At 46.4% G+C, this 25,185-nt stretch overlaps 1 protein-coding gene across 2 annotated transcripts in view; it reads right to left on the bottom strand.

Annotated features, from left to right (window-relative positions):
* Window positions 1–3,831, bottom strand: part of Card11 (caspase recruitment domain family member 11) — a 120,843-nt gene extending 117,012 nt beyond the window's left edge. For both annotated transcript variants that reach the window (XM_023713431.1, XM_004629611.3), the window contains exon 1: window positions 3,699–3,831. The gene's annotated coding sequence lies outside the window, so the exon portion shown is untranslated. The remainder of the gene's footprint in view (window positions 1–3,698) is intronic.
* Between the last annotated feature and the right edge of the window lie 21,354 nt (window positions 3,832–25,185).

The following is a 25,185-nucleotide window of genomic DNA, read 5'->3' as shown; positions in this document are numbered from 1 at the left end:
AGCAGGCTTTTCCCTGTTAGGCCCTCTCTGCGTGGGCTTTCCCTCCTTGGCGGTAGGAAACACCACGAGCAAAGGCACTAGAGTGAGCGTGAGCTTGTGCGCGTGAGCAAGCTGGGGCGGCAAGCAGACAGCAGGGCTGGCCTGAGGTGCGGCGGCTCGGGGGCCAGGCAGCTGGCGGGAGGCTGGGCCCAGCGCGTGTTCTGCGTGGAGCTGGTGGTCAGAGCAGCCGATTGCAGGGTGCATCCGTGATAAGGACTGGAGATAGGGATGCCACTTAGAGGGTAATGGTGGAGGAGAATCAGTAAGTTTAGCATACACACTTTTTTAAACACAAGTTTCACAGACCTGGCTTTGCAACACAACATGCTGGCCCTGCTGAGTCAGGCTGGTCACCTGTGATTGCAGAGCACCAAGGCTTAAGTCCCCATCCTCATGACCAGAAGCACTGCCGTCAAAGCAGAGAGAGCTAAAGGCAGGTTTTAAAGCGTTCAGAGGAGGCTCCCTCATCAGCCACCTGATGTTCCTCAGCACCATGGATAACTCATCCTCACCACCTCATCCACGCCAGCACCTCACGCATAGCGCACCTCACGCATAGCGTATTCAGAAGGCCTGTGGTCACAGGCCTCATCTCCATCGCCTTTCCCCTTTCCCATGGCACCCCCAAACAAGACACACATCCCTCAGGGCCTGGGGTGGGGGCTCAGGAAAGAGGAAAAGGCCCAGGCACCAACCCCACCTGCGTCTCCGCTCCCTGTCACCAGCCTTCAGTATGACAGGCTCTCTCAAGGCAGGCACCGTAGGGACACATGAGAAGAATGTGAGAACACATTCTTCTCACATTCTTCTCTTGTGTCCCCATGGTGCCAAGGACAAGCCACCAGTTTTAGTGAGCATTGATAGATTCAAACAAGCATTGTCTCCTTCAGAAGAGTTACATCTAGGGTTGTTTTTTTTTTTAAAAAAAAGTCACATAAAAGATGAGAGGATGAACAAACTGCGGTCTCTCAACACAATGGAATTCTACTCAGCCTTAAAACAGTGAAGTTTTTTCAGGAACATATCAAGAACAGGAATCTGTATTGAAAGGAATCTCTCCTAGTTTTTTTAGGAATCTCCACATTGATTTCCACACTGCTTGTGCCAGTCCATATTCCCGCCAGCATGGAGAAGGGTTCCTTTCTCCCCATAGCCCCCCAGCATTTGTTATTGATTGATTTCTTGATAATAGCCATTCTTTCTGGGCTGATATGGAATCTTAATATTGTTTTAATTTGTATTTCTTGAACGGTTAATGACATTTAACATTCTTCATATATTTATTTGCTGTTTCTACTTCTTCATCTGAGAAGTGTCTATTCATTTCAGTTGCTCATTTCTGGATTGGGTCTTTAAACTTGGGGAATCAGACATTTTTGAGTTCTTTATATGTCCTCAATATTAGTCCACTGTCTGAGGAACAGTTGGCAAAATTTTTCTCACACCGTAGGCTGGCTCTTCACTATGTTGCTTCTTTCTCCTGCTGCACAACAGCTTTTTAATTAGGATGAGGTCTCAGTTGCTGATTCTTTGTGATTATTGGGGTTTTATCCAGAAAGTCTGCCTACATCGGTGTCTTCAAGAGGCATACTGATTCTATCTTCCAGCAGATTTAGTGATTCTGTCTTAATATTTATAGTTTTGATCCTTTTTGATTTTAGTTTAGTGTACTGTGAAAGATATGGCTGTACACTCCTGAAAGAATTAAAAGCATCATACCCCAGGGATACACATGCATCTAATGTTTACAGTGGTGCAGTTTGTAATAGCTAAATCTTGGAAACAGCCCAAGTGCCCATCAGCTGAGGAATGGATAAAGAAGATGTGTGTGTGCATGTGTGTAACAATGGAGTACTACTCAGCCATGAAGAAAGATAAACTTGAAACATTTGAGGTAAACTGACATGCTTTGAGATCATATTCTTAAGTGAATGAAATGGGACACACACGTGTAATTATCACATCATTTCTCAGGTGTGAGAAACTGAAAGTATAAATAAGGACCACAATGTATAACAGATACTGTGAAATAGGAAGAAAACCTTCAAATGGAAAGGGGAACTAGGCAGGGGGAGGGGAAAAGGTAGGAAGGGAAAAGAAAAAAATTGAGTGAAGGAAAATGGAAATAACGTTTTTGTAAATAAGTAGGGAAGAAGGGTTGCAGGGAAAGTAGGGGGATGAGAAAAAGGAAGTATCAAGATATAGCATGTGCAGATACAAGTTCCCTATGAGAATAGGATTATACCTACAATGTACTGATAAACTAATTAATTAAAAAAGAATGGTAAGAAAAAGTGAAGTTCTTACACAGCTACAGGGTGACTGAACCTTGTGGATATGGTAATGAAAGAGAAATTCTGACCCAAAAGTCCCCAAAGATAAGATTCCCAAAGTAGTCAGAGCTACAGGTCAGCAAACAGAATGTTGGTGCAAACAGGGCTGGGGTGGGGGACAGGGGCTGTTCAAAAGAAAAGGTCAGAGGTGGATGGAGTGATGGCCACAAGACATGCGAAAGCACTTGCGTGATTCCCTTCACGCTATGCAGGCTTTGTCACAGCTTTTCTCCCCCCTTCATCGTGTCAAGGATCCTTCAGGTGGAGACTCAAGACTACTCAAATGACGAGGGGCTCCTATAATTCCTGCGCGAATACCCCCCCCCCCCGAAGCTTTGTGGACGGGAACGGCAGAGTTTCAGGCACAACACGGAGTTGGAGAACTGGAGAGAATTCCTGTTCTCCCATTAAAGAACGGCTCCCTGGATTTCCGGCACACATTACGCACGGGTAGACACTGAATAAATGTTGAGTGACGGACCCTCCCCCACCCTTTCTGGTAGGTTGGTAACCTTAGACTTCCAAGAGAAGTCATAAATGTCAGGGGGAATTTTTTCAAACTACAAATCAAAGGCACAGAGAGCAGGCTGGGCACACAGAGGTCAGTGTGGTCTGGGACTAGTTTCTGCCCAGACTGTTCAAGGTGGTGGGTGACAGGAAGCCCACGGTTTAGCCAACCATCCATGCGCAGGTCCCTGTGCACACCCACACAGCTTCAGTCTGCTCCCCAAGACTCCCTATACCCATGCTCAGAAGCCCCAAGGGACAGAAAAGCCTCCCTTCCTGCCTCCTTCTGCACCTTGCGCTCAGCGAGCTTCTGGTGGCTCCATCAGGCCTGGGGAGGCTCTGGAGGTGACTTCAGGTTTGAGGTCTCCACCTTCGCACATCCCCGAGGGTCGTGCCCGCCCTTCCCTCCTCTCCACTGGCTTTGGAGGGTCGCAGCCCTCCAGTCTGGGCCTGTGGGCCCCACCTTCTAGGGAGCCTGAGTCAGGCTGTGTGGTCTGTCAACTTCCGGCTAGTCAGGTGACAGCCAAGATTCTGCGCCTCCCTAGGGGTGGGGGTGTGCACAGCACGGAGGGGCACCTTCCCGGATGCGCCTCTCCAGCCTCCCAGCTCTCCCTCCTTTCCCAGGACCCGGAGGAGAGACTGGGAGTAGAGAGAGCGAGACAGAGAACAGCTGGAGAGGGTAAAGGGGGCTAGGGAGAAAGGAGGGATGGAGCCCAGCACGGTCCTGAGCCCTTGCCTCCCAAGCCCCCAACCCAGCCGTGGTGCCCGGCGTGAATTCCTCCCCTCTCCCCTCCCCTGAGGCCCGCAGCCCCCTCTTACCTGGGCGTTCCTGCTGAGCCACCACTGGACGCCTCCTCCACGCAGGCCTCCGGCTTCCTCCGTAGCCTGGACCCAGGCCCGCCCAGGGGCTGAGGGGACGCAGGAGGTTGCAGGTGGCCGGCCGGAGTCCAGAAGCCAGAGGAGGCCAGAGAGCCAACAGGAGAGAAAGTGTGTCATAGGCTGGGAGGGGCGGGGGAGGGAAATGCAAAAACCCGACAGGAAATGAGACTAAAAAATGCAAAAGGTTAGAAAAAGAGATAAGGAAGAGGGGGAGGGGCGGGGTTCTGGCCCAAGGCTCTGGAGGGAGGGTGAAGAGGAGGCGGGCCACCGCGGAACGGAGATCCAAAGATCAGGCGGACCTAAGCGCTCAGGTCACCTGACCCCAGGTGGGGAAGAAGCCGGACTCTCTCACACCTGCTCAGAGAACCCTCCTGGTGCAGGAGTTGCGGGGGACGGTCTTTTAGGTTCCTCAGGGCGGTTCCTTCTGCAGGAACCCCAAGGTGTTATTGCTATGGGCATAAGGGCCACCAAAGAGTGGGAACAAGGCACCGGCAGCCTGGGGTCCAGCCCTCCCTCCCCAGCTATCTTCTGCAGTAGCTTCCTGGGCTCACCGGGTGGGCAGCTCCCCTTCTGGACTTCTCACCTCCACCCTGGACACTTCGAAGTGACAAAGGCCCCTGCACCTGCCAGCCCAGTTACGCATTTTCCTGCTGGCTGGCACTATCTACTCTAGTGGGTAACTGTGGTCAGAGAGATGCTGATTTCTGGATGTTGTCATTTTCATAATTTACCCCCAAATGTTCCTGAGCAGTCCCGGAGTGCTCTGCTGTCTGACAAATTGTGTATTGAGATGTCCCCAAGATTTGTCTGACATCATTTGCTTGATGATTAGGGGTGCAGTTTGGTGGTGAGTGCTCGCCTGGCAGGATCCTGGGCTCAATCCTGGCACTGCTGAATGAACAATCTCAGTTAAGATAATCTGAGTGAAGGGGACACATCCAAGAGTCTTGGGTTCCAGTCTTCTGGCTGCCCCTCAACACCGCCCCCGTTTGTTTCCTGGTTGCAGAACTTCTAATTCTCCTCTGTCTCGGTTTACTGCTCTTTTCTCTCTCTCTTTCGGTTCAGAGAGGGGTTAAAGTACTCAGTAGCAGCTGTGCAGGAAGAAATACACGTGGGGCTGTGCCCAGGTGGGGAAGACAGCTGATTCAGGGCACTGTGCAGAGGTGGCTGCTGGGATCCTGTGGGCCAAGGGGCTGGGATAGAGGCCAGGCTGCTTTCTGCCAGTTGTGCTCAGAAGTGTAGTCAGGAACCACAGAGAAGGGATGATCCTAGAATAAACACCAGGTCCCCAGTGGCTGAGTCCTGTCCCCACTGTCCACCAGACCTCAGGGCCCTAGACAGCTTGCTCTTGGTGGAACCCTAAATCTTCCCAGAGATCTGGCTTCCCCCTTGCCAGGCCTGAAAGGAGGCAGGCCCTCATACAGCCACAACTGCTCTTTGAGACAGGCCTACTGTCAAGAGTGCAAATTCTGTACACAGCTTGACAAATTTTTGCAAAGTGAATGTGATCCACAACTACACTATATTCCATCAAAATACAAAACTTCTGTGTCTCCAGGAATCCCTCCTGTGTCCCCTTCCATCCAGTCACTCCTCTCCTAGGGTGACAGCAGTCTGGCCTCCAGCAGGCATAGATCAATTTGCTTGTTTATAAACTTTTTTTTTTTTTTGCATGTACAGAGATTGCACCCAGGACCTTTGAAGTGTGCTGTGTCCTCCACCCTTCTAAAAATATTTTAAGCCAGCTGTCATGGTGAATATGTGCAATGCCTGCACAGGAGGCAGAGGAAGGTGGATTGCTCGGGTTCAAGGCCAGTCTGGGCTATATGAGTTCAAGACCAGTCAGAACTGCATAGAGAGACCCTGATGCAAACCAACCAACCAACCAACCAACCAACCAACCAACCAACCAACCAACCAAAAATTTATTTTGACGCGGTATCTCACTAATTTGCTTAATTGCCTAGTCTGGGCTTGAATTTATAACCCTCCTTGCCTGAGCCTCCCACAGTGTTTGGGATTACAGGTGTGTGTCACCACACCCCAAGGCATGCAGTTTCCCTTAGATGTCTGTCCTTTTTCACTCAGTGTTGTATTTTCAAGATTTAACAATAGGGTCTCATGCAGGTATAGCTCACTAAGACATGCCCCCAACAAATCTTATTAAAAATTTTAAACTTTTAGAATACTTAACATAATTTTATCATGAATACCCGTATACTCCACTACTTGATTCTACAATTAACATTTTGATATCTATTCATCTACCATGTATGTTATTAACTAGAAATTTTTTTTTTAATTACAGGTAAAATTTACATAGAGATTTTTTTCCCCTTGGAACTGGGGATTGAATCTAGGGCCTTCGAATTGAGCTTTATCTCCAGCTCTTTTAAAATTTTTTATTTTGACACAGGGTTTTGCTGAGTTGCTTAGGCTGAACTTGAACTTGCCATCCTCCTGCCTCAGCCTCCCTTAGTACTGGGATTACAGTGAGCATCACAGTAAGATTAGCTTGAGTAAATATATATACCATGTCATCCAAACACTTACGAAGATAGAGCTGTGTGGTACAATATGACAGTCACTAGCAGACACTTAAGAATTGAGCACTTGACAGGTGGTTGGTATGAACAGAAGCAAATTTATCGTTCTATATAAATCTAAATAAGCTGACACAGTGATCCTTCAGTTGTCAAACTCAATTCCTTTCAGCTTCATGTGTGAACATCGAAAAGTTCAAGAACAAACACTTTTTTGTCATAAGAAATAATGGAAAACCAAATAATTGGTTTGGAGGCCCCAAATTATCCTTATAAATTCATTTTGTTCCAGAACTAACAAATTTTGTAATGATTTCTTTCTTTGACCTTATTGTGGTTCTCAGTGGACAAATTTTTGCAAAGTGAACGTGACCCACAACTGCACTATGTTCCATCAAAACATGAAACTTCTTTGTCTCCAGGAATCCCCCTTGTGTCCCCTTCTATCCCCACCCCTACCCCCTGACCAATGTTTATTGCACTAAGCCAAGCACTACATACTGGCTGGGCGAGGCTGGCACTTAGGCTGAAGGGCTGCCCCTTTTGTGTCCGTGAAACTGGACTTGTGACTCATCCCCTGCCATACAGATGTTTCAAGTTGGATTTTCTATTCAACTATCACACTAAGTTATGAAGAACAAGTAGATTTTTTTTTTTATTTTTTTGCTAGCTGAGTAATGGAAAGTTTGAGCTTAGAGCTGTTCGACAGCCAAGACATCCTTGCACTTATTTCTGTTATTAGAAAACTTTTAAACATATCTGCAGCAGTTTGAGGATGTCTGTCGACTTAAAAATTGTGTGGAATGTAAACATGGCCAAATGTTTCTGAGAAAAATTGTGTGTGTGTGTGTGTGCGTTGATGTGCCATAAGGGTTAAAGATCCCGGAGTACGAAGACTACTTAGGTATAAAGGGATGTAAACGTCTCATCAGTAAGTTTTCTATTGACTGTGTGTTGAAGCAATATTTTGGGTAAGTTGGGTTAAATAGAAATACCTTACTAAAATGAACTTCACCTGTTTCTCTTTTAGTGTTGCCACCAGGAAACTTTAAGCTACAGATTTTATTTCTCTTTTATTAGCATATGTTTGTGATCCATCCTGAATACATTCGGCTCGGGGAGTGGGCACGCATGCACAAGGCATCTTAATTCTTGTTACTTCCCCTCCCGCCCATTTTCTTCTATTCCCAGATGTCCTTCCCAGCTCCATACAGTCTATCTTCCTGTTTCCTGTCATCTGTCTTTTATCTGGCTCCTTAAATTATTTATACCTTGGGATTCTCATGGTAGAGAAGTCGTGAGATATTTAACTCTCTGGGTCTGGTTAGTTTCACTTAACATTATGGTCTCCAGGTTTATCCGTTTCCCTAAAAATGACTCAGATTTACTCTTCCTTGTGGCTGAAAAGTGCTCCTTTGTGTATAAACACTGCATTTTCTTTGACATGGAACGTGGCCATCACCCCGAAAAGTTTTCTCACTCCTGTAACCCCAGCACTTAGGAGGCAAGCGCATTGCTGTGAGCGTGAGGCCAGCCTGAGCTACATAATGAGTTCAAGATTAGCTTGGACTAAGAAGGGAGACCTAGGCTAAAAAAAGGCATCCTGGTATGGTAGGCAGCCTGTAACCCAAGTTTTCTCTCTTTCCCCATGGTGTGCCCTTTTTGTGTTCTGATTGCTCTCTGACCCCAGGGAAAAGGCTCCCAAAGTCTGCAAATGAGGGCTTCTGACGTCAGTCAGATAGTGAAGTAACCAATGTATATCTCCTTTTTGAAAAAACAGTAAGGATCAGTAGTGGGTGGGTAAGTGGCTAAAGGTAGAAGTGGGGAGCAGAGAGTTATCAGAGGTGCCACACATTTCTGGGAGGTGGGCTGGTGGACAGGAGCCTCGCAGGAGCCTGCAGTACTGGAGGTGGCTGCAAATACCAGCCCAGGTCTCCCTGGGATCCTTCCCACCCGCCAGGCTCAGCCTTGCAGGAGTGGAAGGAAGATCTACAATTGCCAAACCAGGGCAGACTCACTGTGTGGCTTTAGCTCCTGCCTCAGGCCAACAGGGGATGCTTTGCGGCTATTTCTAAGGGGCCCTCAGAGAAGCCAGGGCTCTCAGACCCCTTGCCCTCCAGCTTGGCCTCTTCGCTCAGGAGCAGTGCTGATTTTTGTTTCCTTGGGCTTCAGAAAGTAGCATTTTCTGGTCTCTCTGCGGTGACTCTCCCAACATGTCTAATCTGTTACGGATTGCTTCTTCTGTAAAATATAATAAAAATTAATTACTAGAAAATGGAATTTTAAAAAGACACTCAAGATACAAGCTGGTTGATCACGCTTGGTTATTGTGGCAATGTCAAAAGTGCTATAAAAGTTGCAAAATGCTTAGTCCCTGATTCTGTCTTTATCTTGTCTCAGCCTGGTGCACAGAAGGACACAGGCCCATGGGCCAGACTGTGCTGTGTGCCCAGCTGTCCCCAGATACCTCTGTAAGGGGGCTGGGAAAGGAAAGGAGAGCCTCACAGTGGCCCACCTGGGACTTTAAGAAGAGGCCCTGACTCAGCAGGCTGAAAGAGTTGCGCTCAGGGTAACACTTAGGACCATGGTCTCTCCAGGGAGTAAGGGAACAGATAGCATAAAGATTCAAAGTGTCCCTCAAAAAGTGTCCCCAGATTCAAGCAACTGGCATGGCCACAAAGTCAGAACCATTACTATATAACAGGCTATATCAACAAAGGGCTAGTTCATGGACATTAAACATGCAATTAGCCAAATTATTAAAATCAATTTGAAAATCTTATAGAAGCGTTAGAAGGTATATTAAGTATACCCTGGAAAGTGAAAATGAGATAAATACCCAAAGAAAATGGAAAGTTTCAGAGAAAAGTAGACATAACTCATCAATTCAGGAAGATCGATGTCCACTTTGGCTCCCAGCAGGAGGAGAAGAAATTGAGGAAGGTTAATCATGAAATGACAATAATATTTGTCAGAACTAATTCTCCACTGCAAGAGGATCCAGGAAGAATCTTGTACAACTGGGTGTGGTGGTGCATAGTTCTAGCTGGTGCAGGACTATCACTTTAGCTCAGGAGTTTGAGGATAGTTAATAACATATCAAGACCATATATGTTTTAAAAAGTCTATACAAAATGAACAATGAAATTCTGTACCTAGATATCCTTATGAAATTTTGGGAAAGAAAAGAATAATGAAATCATAAATTTATTAATTAAGTAATGTATTAATAGTAGTACTGGAGATTGAACCTAGAGTCTTTGCTCTGAACTACAGCCTTGGCCCTTTTTTTTTTTATTTTGAGGTAAAATTCTTTTCTGAAATTTTTGCGATTTTTCTAAATTATTAAATTACCTTGGCTAGGCTTGGGCCTGCAATCCTCTTGCCTCAGTTCCCCCTTCCCCCCAGTTGCTGGGATTATAGGCAAGCATCTCTCCAAGATCTAGTAGAGAGAAAAAGCATGCATGAGTCAAATGGGATTCATAGTTCTCAGCAGCAATGCTAGATAGTAAAAGACAATGGAGTAATGTGTCAATGTTCTCAGGGAAATTTACTTTAAGCTTCGAGTTCTGCATTCAACCAATGATCAATCAAGTTTGAGAGCAAAATAAACCATTCTTACACATGTATAGAGCTGTGGGAGTTCACTTCCCAAGCACTTCTTAAGAAAGAGTCCCGGAGGATATATGATAAAAGCATGGAAAAGAAATCAAGGAAAGAGGAAGAAATTGATTTAAGAAAGATTGAAGTAAATTCCAGGAGGATAATTAAAAAGACAATAGGAAACATAAATTATGCTATAGGCCTAGAGAAACCATCAGTGTTCATTGGTACTCTCGGTACAAACTGGGCTAGTGTCTTAGTTACTCTTCTCTCATTGTTGGGACAAACACCTGACACTCAAAATTAGGGAAGGAAAGGTTTATTTAGCTCACAGTTACTGGAGGTTTCAGTCCATACTTTGCAGGCTCTAAGGCAGAGTGGCACATAGTCAGGTTCAGCCACCTCAGTGACCCCAGTCCTTTGATTCTCAACATAAATCTGGCAAAAAGCCCCCACAATAGCCATGCCACTGCCTCAATATTTGACCTGCTTTGAGAGTTTTTTTGAAAGATTAATCAGTCTGCCACACTTAATCTTAGTCTCAGGCAAAGTCTCTGGACACGAGAAAAATTCAGACAAACTTTCTGCCAAGCCATAGCACAAACCTTCTGGAGTCTAACAACCAATGCGGTGCTTCTTCCCAGGCCAGTTAATTCCCTGATATCTCTGCATCCTTGTATCCCAGCTACCATGGTCCAGTATTCAGTGGTATCACAGGGTCTGCCACCCAGCCAACTATATTAGGGAAACATCTCCATTCCATTTCAAACTAATCTTGGTTCTCTTCTGAGCCCCCACTACATGTTAGAGGAAAAATACAAATTTTAGTTAGCTCCATTTGCCTAAAATCTAGTCCTATCCAGTAATATAAGACCCTGTTAGCTAATCCTCAGTCTTTCTGGAATAAAGACCCCGGGGGCCTCCTATGGCTGTCTGTCCCTCTGTCTTCTCCTAACCTGGCAAATGAGCCCATGAGAGGAGACTAGTATATGGGGCTTGGGGCACAGAGTGAAAGGAAGGCTGAGGTTTGGGTCTCCAGGTGATGACCCTTCCTTGCTTGGTGCTGCCTGTCCTGCTGGAATCTGTGATAACTTTCAGCTCCTGTGTAGCTCACTGTCTGCTCTCCTGGCCTATTGATTGATTAGTTGATACTGGGAATTGATCCTAGGGCTCTTGCATTGAGCTACATCCCAAACCTTTTCCTTCCTTCCTTCCTTCCTTCCTTCCTTCCTTCCTTCCTTCCTTCCTTTCCTTCTTTCTTTTTTTCTAGAAATGATGAGATGTTTTGGTCCACACTAGCGGGAAAAAGGGACCATAGCCCATATTTGGCTTGAATTTCAGATCCTCCTGCCTCAGCCTCCCAGAATGCTGGATTATAGGTGTTTATCACCATGCCTGGCTTTGGTCTTACCTGTACTGAGCTGGAGCCACCACTCCACCACTACTCTATTGCACAGCCTGTGGCCAAGGGTCATGATAGTGGGCCCCTCATCCCTGTTCTCTCATCTTCTGGGAGGACTCCAGTCACTGTCTCTCATCCTGAAGGTGGGGCTCTGATGCAGCCTATGTGTAGGTACTGCTGCCCATCTGCTGTTTGCCCAGGAGAATGAAGAGACCTAGAAAAGCCTGGGCCAGGGGATTCTGCTGTGACTTCTGGAGAGATTACAGGGGACAGAGAGAGTAATGAGGATGAAGTACACAGGGAGGTGATGTCTTCTGGCCTCCAGCCTTCTGCTGCAGCAGCTGGGCTTTGACTTGCCCTTGGTGGCAACTCTCTATGGTGACTGTGGGCTTTAGTAGCAGAGGGTCAGTGGCTGTGGGTGTCTCTACAAGGTGCAAGAAAGAAAACCATGAAGGCTGCTGCCAAGGGCCAGCCAACAGAAGGTGGGGATTGGGAAACCATGACAGTGTCCTTGTCCACCTCATTCGCTGGGTCTGGTGCCGTGTGACTTCTGGCTCTTTCCCAAAGTCAACATGACCATGAGAAGGAAATATTTTGAATTGATTCAGGACACTGAGGCAGCCAGGACAGCGCAATTAGAGGCCTGAAGAAGGACTCCAGAGCTGCTCCAGGAGAGTGGCAAGAACAACGGGCTAAGTGAGTTAGGAGTGAGGGGGAAGATTTTGAGGGGAGAATATGTCTTGAACTATAATTTTTTTTCAGTTTTTAAAAATAGGCTCTTACTATGTAGCTCAGGTTGGCATTGAATTCATAATGACATTCCTGCCTCAGCCTCCTGAGTGCTGGGATTACAGGTGTGTGCATCTGGCTTTAATTTTAAATATTTGAACATTCACCATTTTCTTCCATCCCACATATGCACAGGGGCTTCAGGGCAGCTTGATCCCCACCAAGAGGTGAGAAGGGAGACAAATGAGCCTGTAGCTCCCGTTGGTCCTGGATCTCCACCCCAATGCCCTTCGGGGACATCTCTGTACCCCACCAACAGTGAGCCTGTGTGGGCCTCTCCCCCTGAACCCCTCCTTCACAGTGCCCCTCTCCCTCTAGAGGGCCATCCCATCCAGCCGCAGCAGCAGCAGCCGTCGCCTCTAACTCCAAGAAAATCATTCCTTATCGGAGCAGCAGTCACACGCTTGGGACAGCAGAAAGGCATTTCACAAACTATTGATCTGAGAATTAATATATTGCTTTTTTCCCAGATGCTGCACCTCACTGCCATTGTATATATTAGCACCCCCCAAAATAGCATCAGGAGCAAGACAGCACCTTCCTGGCCTTTAATTATGTTTTATGTACTTCATATTTTCATGCTGCTGTTGCTGGCTCTCTGTCCCCGAGTGCTCATGCCTCTGCATTTCAGACGGTTTCCCTGCCATCTCCCTATGCAGAGATGATCCTAGAAAGATGTCGACATATCTACAGCACCCTCCTCCCCAGGGATAAAAAACAACCCGCTGAATAGTCCATTTACTTTCCTGAGAGCAGAACACTTGAACTGACCCTCGACTTGATTTTTTGTATTTTGTTTTCTTGCTTTTTAAATTCTTGCAGAAAGCCTGGCTCCGATCCAGGAGGAAAATGCTCCCAATGATAGCCTAACAATAGACACTGCACACTCCGCAAGTGCCTGAGTGATGAGGTGCCCTACAGCCATCTCTACATCTCATGGGGAGAAGGAGACCTTGAAATTCTCTCCGCTACCATACTGGTGTGGGGGTGTTTCTGCATGGAAAGTATACAAAGTGCGTGCCAGCCGGTGACAGCAGCGCTACTGAGAGGGGCTGAGGCTGTTCAGGTTGGAGCTGCGTTTTTTCATCTTTATCCGCAGGGGCACCACCTTCCCACAAGGCCGTTGAGGGACAGCCTAGAATCGTCCCACTTCCTCCTGGCCACTGTGTCCTTTCCTTTTCAGGAGAACAGAAAGTCCCAGAAACTTGACCCCGATTTCCTCCCTTGGTGAATCAACATGAGGGTGACTGGCACATCCCATCCATCGCAGCATGGTGTGTGCGCTCCCTTCTCCACGTAAGTAATGAATAACCACGTAATGACCAGAGATGTGCGCAGGCTGTCCGGGCGAGGGCATAATGGATGCTTTGTTTGTCTTCAGAGATTGTATTACAGCTTGTAACTGATTAGGCTTTAAAATGCTCTGGGTTACCTGTGGCCTCAAAGGTTCTTCATCAAGTCTCAGTGTGGGCCCCTCTGCGTAGGACTCCAGGAGGCCAGATATTTGCTTCTGGTTCCTGTTTAAAAATGTAAGGTGTTTCACCCCGCTCATCCATCACTGCGCCTGCCAGCTGCTTTTCCCCTCCCTTGGCTTTTAGAGGAAGTATGTGGGGAGACCCAAGCCGTGGAAATGGCCCTGAGTTATGTCTGTTTTTAGCACGCAGTGCTTGAGGACGCAAGTCAGGGCTCATTAAAAATACGAATGTGGGAGCTTATAGAATTGGCCACTTTAAACACAGTCATCTACACCCCAGTGGTTCTCAAACTGTTTTATAGTAATCTGGGTTTTTATGAGGCATCACTCAGTATCTGTGTGCATAACACACACCAGTGTATTTCCCTAAGGCCTGGCTGGGCCTGGTATTCAGGAGATCGCTGCAGCCAGCCAAGAAGTAAGCATTCCATGATTAACGGAAGTAACACCTGTCACTTTGTCAGTGTTGACACCCATGCGTGACAGTTATGTTTTGACTATGTAGAAGGATTACATGAATTTCTGAGCATGCGTATATTTACACTTTTTAGTTTAAGCTTTAGAACACTTTACATCATATAAAATTAAATGCAACTTTGTGTAGTCTGAATTTAACTGTGCATAGAATACTGGGATTTGGACATGCTTCTGATTTTTTATTTTCTTTGTCAGGAATTGTGTGTTGGCTGGTTGTGGTGGCACACACCTGTCATCCCAGTACTCTGGGAGACTAAGGCAGGAGGATTAGAAGCTCAACCTCAGCCAGGGAAGCTTAATAACTTAGATCCTGTCACAAAAAATAAAAACGAGCTGGAGAAAAGGGGCTGGCTCACTGTGGAGAGCTTGTTTCAATCCCAGAATCTTCAAAGAGGATGATGTTTGTGCTAACATGGCTGAACTCAGTGGATAAGGACAGGGAGAGACCGAGAAACTGCCTGCCAAAGGTTGGCAAGGGAGCAAGTGCTGGAAAGAGAAATTACAAGAGGAACTCAGAGATCACTGGAGAAAGAGAAAGATGACTGGAAATGAGAGGAAGAAATGAATCACTCTGATCAGTCAGAATTATCAAGGGCTGGCCAAATAGCTCAGCAGATTAAAGTGCCTGCAAGCAGGCACAGGGGCCTGGGGTTCGATCCCTGGGCCGGCAGTGCCAGCCTTGCCCCCAGGGTGCGCTGAGACAGCAATTGAGACTGGGCGTGGTGGTGCGCACCTGTAATCCCAGTTCTTGGGAGGCTGTAAACAGGTGGATCACTACGAGTCCAATCTAGTAGTGAGACTCTGAACACCCTGTAGACCTTTCCCTAAAATACAGGGGAAAAAAAGAAATTATCAGTAAGAGTCCCTATCATCCAGCCTGGAGTATAAGGCTGAGAGACCAGTGCTCTGAATAACTACACTGCACACCCTGAGGTGGAAAGCCTTCCTCTGACGTCTAAGATGCCCAATCCCATCACCGCCAAGAAGATGTACAACCAGAAAAAAGGCAAGACACGAACACATACACACGCGCGTGCGCACACACACACACACACACACATACACACACACTCACACTGCTTTTCAGCACTGGCATTTGTATCAGGCAATGTACACGCTAAATTACAATGTGGAAATGGCCCTAAAACTTCCAAAGTACTTGACTGGAAATGAAATACACCAGTATTTTGCTGATAAGTCCTCAGGTGCCCTAGGCTTGCATGTGTCACTCTGGGTAAGGCTGGCTTCATTAAAGTATCATGGTGCTCTGGCTAGGACATGGCCCACCTGGATTGATTTGTGTCTGTTGATCTCATATCTTCCATCTCACTGCATGCATTTATTACCTACACTAGTTTTTAGTGGATTCCTTGAGGTTTTTCTACAAAATCATGTCATCTCAGAACATGAATCATTTTTGCAATCTTCATTTCCAGTTGGGACGCCTTTTATTTTTCTTGTCTAATTGCTTTGGCTAGAACCTCCAGGAGAAGTGCCCAGCCTGGTGGTATTGCCATGGGTATGAGAGTGTGTGGTTGGGTCGGTGTGGGTTGGGGTGGGAGGACTGTAGAACTGGGGCTCTGAGTAACCGCCCATGCAGAATATGTTGCTGATTAAAGTGCAAGTGAAAGAATGCATTAATTTGAACCTCATGTTTAGATTATGAAAACCCAGCAGTAAGCACTACTTATATTCTCTCTTAAAATATTTATTTGATATCGGGTCTTGCTATGCAGCTCAGACTTGTGATGATCCTCCTGCCTCAGCCTCTCTAGAGCTGGATTACAGACATGCATCACCATGTCTGGTTTCAGTGGACAGCTCAGATCACCCAGGGTTCTGGGGTTGGCATGGCATGCAGTACCGGGGATCAAACCCGGGTCCTTGCGCTGGCCAGGCAGGCGCTTCCACTGTTGATCCATCTCCTCAGCCCAGTAAGCACTTCTTGGAGGCCAGTTCTCTGATGTGTGCACTGATTTGCCATGGCAGGGTTCACGTCTGGATCTTCCCTTCCTTCCTCCTTCACAATAGGGCACAGAGACCTCCACAGGGCAGGCCTTCAGGGTTGGACCTCGAGGGATGGCCCTGGGGGCTGTGTCCAGAGGGAATGGCAACCATGAGGTGGAGGAGGCAACAGAGTAGAACCTGAGACTCTGAAGTGGAGCCCACCCCATGTGCAGATTCTGTTGTCTCCTCCCTGTGCCAGCCAGGCCAGGTGGCAATCCTTTCGGTTTCCTTTCTGTGCAGTGGGCGTGAGGTGCCATCTCCACCTGCCACCATCTGTGCCTCTCCCCTTTCTCCTTCACCTCTTTGATGCCCGTCCGAGAGTGGAAAATTCTGTTATGGTCACTTTGCAAACCATTGAGCCTCTGGGAGGGGTGCAGTGTTGTGAGAAAGGGAGAAGCCACCACAAACAGCGCCCTTGACTTCTGTCACTCCTCAGAGTGCAGGAGGGGTGTGGCATGGGCATGGCTTCCTTCCTTGAGCCCCCTGGTAGAGGTCCACCCCTTCCACAGGCACTAGAGATGGTGGGTGACTTTGAAAAAGGAAGTGCACATCCCTGAATCAGTTGTCAGAGCAGGGAGCTCCTGATGGGGCCCCTTGGTGCTCACAGTTTCTGGGGACAGAGCCCCACCTTCCACAGCCACTGTGACTCCACCCTGTTTCCTTGGGGTCCTGGCAGGGCTGTGCTCATGCCACCTCCTGTAGTCTGCTGTGGTCACTGAGTCAGGAAACCCCATCCTTTGCCTTCTGTCTCCTTGCTTACTTTGTTGCTCCCTACTGGGATTTCTGGGAACACCTCCCATATAGACAACATGCTCTTGAATCTTTGTTTCTGGGTCTTCTCCTCGGTCTGCTAATCTAAGCCAGAGGAAAAGACACAGGGAAAAATCAGAGTGAGAGGGGCTCAGGAATCAGAAGAGACCAGAGCTATCTCTGTCTTTCATGGTTCCTGTTATTCTCAACAAGTGATAATTTGCCAAAAAGTCACAAGATTGCACACATTTAAAATATTTTCTGGAAATAGTTTATTCTTCTGACACCCAATGCACAGTCACCATGTTTTTCACACATTGAGTAGAGTCCTATTTTGAAAACATTTGAATTCCTTCTGCAGGATGGGTGGTGTGGGCCAGGATGCTGCATCACCAGGAAGACAAGCTCTCTTTTCCAGCATGTCAGTGTGTCACTGTCTCCACATTTGGAGATGACATCAGGCATCTGAGTGGGAAACCCTCTGGGAAGTGAAGTCAGGGTCTTGAGTAGCGGTAATTCAGTTTGGAAACTCTTCCCGCAGCTGTGGAATGGGTGTAAAAGGGCCCATCTTGCTGGCCTGTTCAGACCCAGGAGAAATGCTTCACTCAGACCCTAGTAGATAGTGGGGGGGGGGAGAGAGAGAGAGAGAAAGAGAGAGAGAGAGAGACAGAGAGAGACAGAGAGAGAGACAGAGAGAGACAGAGACAGAGACAGAGACAGACAGAGACAGACAGACAGAGAGAATGTGTGTGTATATTTTTGACAGTCCCACACTGGTCTCTGACATAGGGTGGAGCTAAGTAGGGCTTTGTGTGGCTTTTTTAATGTTTCCAATCTTTAGTGAGTGTCAGATAAAAGGTGATTTATAAATATAAAATGCTGCTATAGTGCCAATAAAGCTTTATAGCTAGAGTTGTCTAAGTAAGAGTGACAACAATACAGAAAGAATGTAGTACAATCTGGCTGTGCAAAGCCACTTTTCCTGCCTGGGAAGGTGACAGAACTGCAGCAGGGAGGAAAGGACCATAGATCTGGGGGTGCAAGAGCACCTGGCTTGAGAAGCTAACCAGGTTCTTGCTAGTGAGGGGACTTGGGTGAAGCGCTGTCTCTAGAGGTGACTTTGGCCAACCTCTCACCCCCAGGGGGCGCCCTTTCACCCCTTTTTCTCCCCTCTCCTCTGCTGACTGCATCCATCCCTGTGGTCCAGCCCTGTCTACTGCCCGGATGACTCCCAAGTCCTCTTTCCAAGCCAATCTCCAGTGCTGCCTCTGCTGCAAAGCCGCCTCCCTGCGCCTGCTCCTGCCCACTGAAAGGCCGACTGCGCCTCTGCACCTGCTGCTTAAGGCACCTTTCTATGCACCAGCCAGCGCCGTGCAGAGCCCTCGTGTAGAATCTCAATGACTCCCCTCGGTAACCTCTTGCCTCAGTTATGGCTTCCCCAGGAGCTGACTCTGAGACAAGGCTTTCTGTGCATGCGGCTTGCTTGGGAAACGACTGAGGAAACAGCAGTCGGGAAGGGAAAATAAGAAATAGAAGGAAAGTAGTTAGTGTAGGACGAGTTGATGACCAAGTCATGAGTCGTGGTGGAGAAATGAAGTTAGTTTTAATTTGTCTCGCCTGGGCATCTGGGCTTGTCCCTGCAGAGACCGCACTTTCAATAGGTCCACCCCCCTGCGGTTATTGCTGATAGGCAGTCTCAGGAGTGGGGCTTTCTATATACCAGTTCTTCTTCTGTATGCCCCTTAGGCACTGAAGTGCAGATACTACTCAGGGAAGCCGAGAGATCCTCCCGACAGGGTCCAGTCCCCAGGAGGAGCCTGGCTGTGTCTACCTCACTCTGGGTAAATCAGTCCCCATTTTGTAGATGAGCAAAGCACTGCTAAGAGAAGCTCAGTGATGATCCTATGGTCACAGACTCTGAGCCAAACTTAGGTCCTGGGAGTGAAGCCCAGGTCTGCCTGGTTCAAGCACTGCTTGCCAGCTCCTCAGAGCTTCCCTTGTCTCTGGGTGTGGCCTCTCCATGCCCCGCACCCAGCACCAAGAGAAGTCACAGTGTATAGGAAAAAGCCCAGGTGACATTCACACAGAGGCTGCCAGGGCCACTCTTCTTTCATTCTGTTGGGCTGCTGGTCTTTCACTCTGCTCTAGGGACACCTTCAGCCTTGTCACGGCCCTGGGAAGTCGAAGCTCTTCTGCAACCTGAATTAGCTCCACTTGTGACATGAGGATAGCACGTGAAAAGGCTACCAGATAAAGGAGGCCGATCATTGTCCTTGGGTATAATAATGACAAGCCCCAGGAAGGAGTTACTCTTTTGGAGTGAGACTAAGTTTTGTTCTGGGATTCAGATTTTCCTGTTAGCCTTTAGCATCCTGCCCTTATGTTTTACTTCCTGCTTTTGGCTAAGGATGAGAAGCAGGGTGGGAAGTTATCCAGAGAGCAGACAGGCCACGAAGAAGCGGGAGCATCATAGTCAGCAGGCACATCTGGGTTTCCCTCCTAATTGGGGATGGGCACTTGGGGTCAGAGGCCACATTCATAAAGAATCTCCACTTCCCTCGCAGTCCCAGCTGCCTAATGACTCTGCATAAATACTTCCCCAAGAGCCAACAAATTAGTGACTCCTAGGACCCTTGAAAGCTTTGTAAGCAGCAAAGAAACTAAAAGACCCAATTTGTTTGGCTTAGAGTTATTGGGATCAAACTGGATATATATATATATATATATATATATATATATATATATATATATATATATATATATATATATATATATATATATAGTTTATTTCCAAAAATAAATTTAGGGCAAACAGGCTATTATGGAAGATGCTCTTTAACCCTCAGCCCAGCTCCCCTTGCAGCAACCCACTTCCCCCAAAGGGCAAACTGTTTGAGAAACAAGTAAAATATGACATGTCTTGTGGCCAAGGATGTCTCTAACACTGAGGATAACAGCAGGGGACAGAGACAAGCTGCAGGCCATTGACTTTGGGCAAATCATGCCTTTCCCAGTTTTCCAGGGCAAAAGGTCCCATTTTTGTTGAAACGAAAGAATAATGTGTTAGTTGCTTCTGGAGCCTGCAATCTGGGCCCTTTGGGAGTATTTGTTTCAGTTATGCAACAAATATTTATTGCGCCTGGATCTCTTCAAGGTCTCAGAGTCTACACAGCCCATGTGCAGCAGGACAGGAAGGCTGGACCATCACGACATCCTGCACATCTGCTTACCTGCTTTGTGACCTCAGACAGTTTGCCCTTTGGGGGAAGTGGGTTGCTGCAAGGAGAGCTGGGCTGAGGGTTAAAGAGCATCTTCCCTCCCCATTCCCATTCATTGGAACCCCAGAATGTGGCCTTCTTTGGAAACAGGGTCTCTGCAGATGTTACTGGGTGAAGGATCCTGAAACAACATCATCCTGGATTTAGGGTGTGGTTTTGTTAGAGGAGACAACCGCAGGAAAACTCACAGAGGACGGAGGCAGAGGCTGGCTGGAGTGACGAGGCAGTAACTGCAGGTGGCCACCCGAGGCTCACGGGAGATTTGGAATAGCTTCTCCCTTAGAGCCAGGAGGAACAGTCCTGCTAACTCTTTAAGCTCAGATTCTGTTCCAGGATGGAGAGAGAATTGTTTCTGTTGCTTTAAGGTACAAAGTTTGGGGTGATTTGTTACTTCTTGGGGAAACTTCACCCTTACTTCAGAGAGAACTACGACAGCGTGAACAGTGAGAGGGGTGCATGTGTTTGGTCACTGTGGACACACAACCAGTGCCTGGCCTTCTTTCCATCCTAGATGAATTACAGATGTTCCTCATTTAATGATGTACTTGTTTAACAACTGTTCAGATTTACCATGGAGATGCGCTGTTGAGACTTACAATCCACCTCTCATACTTACAATGCATCTTTTTTTTATTTTGTACAGTTCTGGTCATGTTATTGATAGAGCCTCAATGTCTTTTTTATACAGTACACCTTGTTTATATAGTACTGTAATTTTTGCTGGTTGCACTGTACAGTACTGTAGTTTTGTGTTCTGTCATATATTACAGTACTGCATGCAAGAGTGATGCAAATAAAAGCAAAGTCACCAAGTTGGAACTCCCTTTGACCATTTCTTTGTTCTGAATAATGTAGCATACACACTACCCACAATTCCTTGTTTAGTGAACAAATCCTCTTCAGGGCCTAGCCATAGGAATGGAACTTAGTCATTAAACTAGGGCTGTCTGTGCTAGGCAGCAGTGAGCTGTTGGTTAGTATGAGTTACCTCTCTTTTCACTGAAAAGGTCTTTAGATATATGCAAGCTCTTTGGCCTGCCTTAGGTGCCCTGTTAAACTTTTCCCTTTGTTTTTGGATTGTAGTAGACTGGTTGGTGTCCGGTCCACGTGGCCACTGTTTTTGCTTATAGTACTCAGCCCATGACAGGCAGGAGTTTTTCTTTCTTTCTTTCTTTCTTTCTTTCTTTCTTTCTTTCTTTCTTTCTTTCTTTCTTTCTTCCTTCCTTCCTTCCTTCCTTCCTTCTTTCTTTCTTTCATTCATGTATTTGGTACAGAGTCTTGCTACACAGCTCAGACTTGTAGTGATCCTCCTGGTTTAGCTTCCCCAGAGCTGGGATTACAAGTGTATGCCACCATACCCAGTCTCAGTGGCTGGCTGGGTGTGCCCAGCACAGCATGTAGTACTGGGGATTGAACTCAGGTCTTTGGGCTTGCCAGGCAGGCTCTTAAACTGCTGAGCTATCTCTCCCGGCCAGGCAGGGCTGTTTCTGAGAGCTCTCTCTTTTCCTGTCCGCTGGTTGCTGGTTCTGCACCTCCTCAGCTCCTATACTGAACGGGAAGTTGGATGCAGGAAGACCTTCACCCATGACCCACTGGAATCACTGCAGATGTTCCCCAGCTCCCTAATCCCCAGCTGGGACGACTCTATGCTGCTCAGGAGCACACATGTGACAGTCTTTCTTCCTCTATCACTTTCCTGTGGCTCCATTATGAACAACCAAAAACTTGGTAGCTTAAAACAACCCCTTCTATACCCTCACCCTTCTGGAAGCTAGAAGACTAAAGTCAGTATTCCTGGGCTGAAACCAAGCCTCAGCAGGACCACGTTGACTCCCGAGGCCCGGGGAGAGTCCTTTGTTGACCTCTCCCAGTTCTGCTGGCTGCAGCAATTCCTCGCCTTCTTGGTCTTTCCAGTCTCTGCTTCTTCAGCCAAATCTCCTTCTTAAGATACACACATGGCTGCATTAAGAGCCCACCACACAATTGGGGTTAATAGCCTCACCTTAAAAAATCTTAAGCATATTTCAAAGTCCCCTTTCCACCCAGTAATAAACTATTCATCTGTTTCAGGGGTAGGGTGTGGATATCTTGGAGGGGGTAGCCTTATTCGTAGCACTACACTCCTCTTCCTGGACTTACTTTTCAGTTTTCTTATCAGTGCTTCTGGAATCAATTTCCCAATAATGTCCTTGCACTCAGTTCTTGGAGTGAGATCACCTTCCAGAGGGACCTCAGCTTGGACAGTGACCTTCAAAGGGCACGAGAGCCAGTCTCCGAGGAACTGCTTATAATTTGCTGCATTCACATTTCACTATCAATTCTGCTTACATGAGACTGAGTGTTGCTGTTAACATCTGTGGAAGCTTATTGACCCCCAACCATAATTGCAAGGTAGAAGGTTGGCTTGAACAAACTTATGAGTGTTAATAACCCAGAAAAAGAAATCCATCTCCAGGGGCTGCAATTTGAAATATCCAGTGGGAAGGCCACAGGGTAGAGGAAGCCTGAGCCTCCATCTCTGTGGTGGTCACCTGAGTGGGCTGTGGGGGGCAGATGTGACATAGGTGAGCTCTTTCCTGTATGAGGATGGGGAGAGATGGCATCCTGATTTCCTAGGATCTTGTTATTCTGCCCTCATGTTGAGGTTATGACCTCTTGTGAGTGATCTTAGTATTCGTGGGGGGGGGGTGTTAGCAGTCACTGTGCCGTACTTAGAGATGTTTGTTTGTTCACTTGATCATCCATTCAATAGGACAGTTATGCCCAGCTGAGAGGGATCCGGTGGGCAGGGGAGGGAGGCTTTCTTCAGGGAGTGATGCTTCAGTATGGGAAGTGTCATCCAGGCATGAGAAAGAGTCATCCAGACACAAGCAGAGAGGGCCAGAGGGCACATTTCTGAGATGGACCAGCCCACAGCATGCCCAGAGGCAGAAAAGAAAATGTCTTGGAGGGCTCAAGGGGCAGGCAAGGCTGGACTGTGGCACTTTGGTTTTATACTGTGTTCCAGACTAAATTGTGTACCCCAACCCCCCAATTCATAATGCTGAAGCTCTGACCTCAGTGTCACACAGTATGACTGTGTTTGGAGATAAGACCTTTAAAAAGGTGACACATGGAAATGTGCTCATCATCCCTGGCCACTAGAGGAGGGCAAAGTGGAACAACTCTGAGACTTCACCTCACTCTGATAAGAGTACGCATTGTCAAGGATTTAAAAAAGCAACAGGAGCTGGTGAGATAATCACTCAGTGGCCTAAGCGCCTGCTTAGACAAGTGCAGGGACCGGGGTTTGATCTCTGGCACCACACACCATGCAGGTCCCACCCCCAGGAGGAATGAACCCCACCAGGTCTGGTATGGTAGCCCATGCTTACAATCCCAGTGCTGGGGAGACTGAAAACAGAAGGATCACTAGGAGTCTGAGCTGCATAGTGAGACCCCGTTATCAAATACATTAAAAAATGATAATTAAAAAAAAATTTAAGGGCTAGCCAGATAGCTCAGTGGACTAAAGCGCCTGCTAAGGCAGAGCACAGCAGCTGGGGTTTGATCCCTGGCCTGCTGTGCTGGCTCCATTCCCAGGTGTGCTGAGATGGTGATTGAGACTAGGCATGGTGGCCCACGCCTGTAATCCCAGCACTTGGAAGGCTGAAAACAGGAGTATCACTATGAGTCTGATCTACGTAGTGAGACCGTGTCGACCCTACAGACCCTGTACTAAAAAAAAAATTAAAAAGCAACAAATTCTGGGGAGACTGAGGGGAAAAAGGATCCCCCTACACTGTCGGAAGGAATATAAGCAATTGCAATCATTATGGAAATCAGTATGGAAAGTCCTCAGAAAGCTAAACATAAAAATTCTATTTGACACAGCTCTACATTTTCTGAGTATCTTCCTGAAAAAGTTAATGACATCATATTATAGCAATACATGCACATCCATGTTTATGACACCACAACCCATAATAGTAAACCATGGCAACAGACTATATGTCCACCTGCAGATGAATGGATAAAGAAAATGTGGCATTTAAATACTATGGAGTACTACTGTGTTATAAAGAAACATAAAATTTAGTCATTTATAAGAAAATAGATGAAACTTGAGGCCACAATGCTAAGGAAATAAGTCAGATGTAGGACAAATATTGCATGGTTTCTCTTATATGAGCAAACTAAACTATAAATAATTTATTTATTTATTTACATTTATTTTTTTCATTATTAGTCAAATTATTTATTCATCCCAGAAAATTGAACGTACACACACAAAGCCCCAACATCTCCTCTCTCACATTATCTGAAAATTATCACAGTGATCATCAAGAGATTTATTAGGGTTACAAAAAACATCATTTTTCCAATTTGTCTCTACATCCTTAATAGTTACTTCTTAAAGAACATTGATTTTGTTTGGATATTTTTATATAGTTTACAAAATATTTAAACAATAATTTCATTCAGTTTTTCAAAATAGAATAAGATACTAGAATTCAGAATGAAAGTTTTAAACATTATTCTCTTAAGTTATTTAGGTGGAACATTTTTGTATTGTCTAAATCAATGTCTTCAATTTCCAAAGAAAAAAATTGAGACCTGAGGAGAAGGAGCTTATTCAAGATTAAAGTGTGCAAGAATATTTAATCAGAGTATGACTGTGTGTGTGCCACTGCTTTCTTTTTATTTTACTGCCTTCTAATGTGATAATATCTATTGGCTGAGGTTTTTTTTTTTTTAAATCTGAACTGAATTTTTTTTTCAAATCAAATTGGTAGGACAGTTTCAATAATTAACACATTACATACATTCCTCCCAGTGGTTAATAACTGTACAAGATGTGGACATAACATCCCATCTACAAACACTATTAGAACAAATCACTCTATTTATTAAGATGAGGATGTAACTATATATCTATCCTAACCACTTTGAATACACAGATACAAAATGGACATTCATCTGTATACCCTTTTTTTGTTAAGTTCCGTTATTTGAATATTATAAGTGTGTTAACTCAGCAAAATAATCTAAAAGAGTTCAGTAGCCCATAATAGTATTGGGTCTTCCGCTTCACTGGCAATGTCAGAAATTGTTGACCTGAGTC

Source organism: Octodon degus, unplaced genomic scaffold (assembly GCF_000260255.1).
Source record: "Octodon degus isolate 3935 unplaced genomic scaffold, OctDeg1.0 scaffold00031, whole genome shotgun sequence".
NCBI lineage: Eukaryota > Metazoa > Chordata > Mammalia > Rodentia > Octodontidae > Octodon > Octodon degus.
The sequence above is the reverse complement of the archived record's forward strand: the minus strand, read 5'-3'. Positions and strand labels throughout refer to the sequence as shown.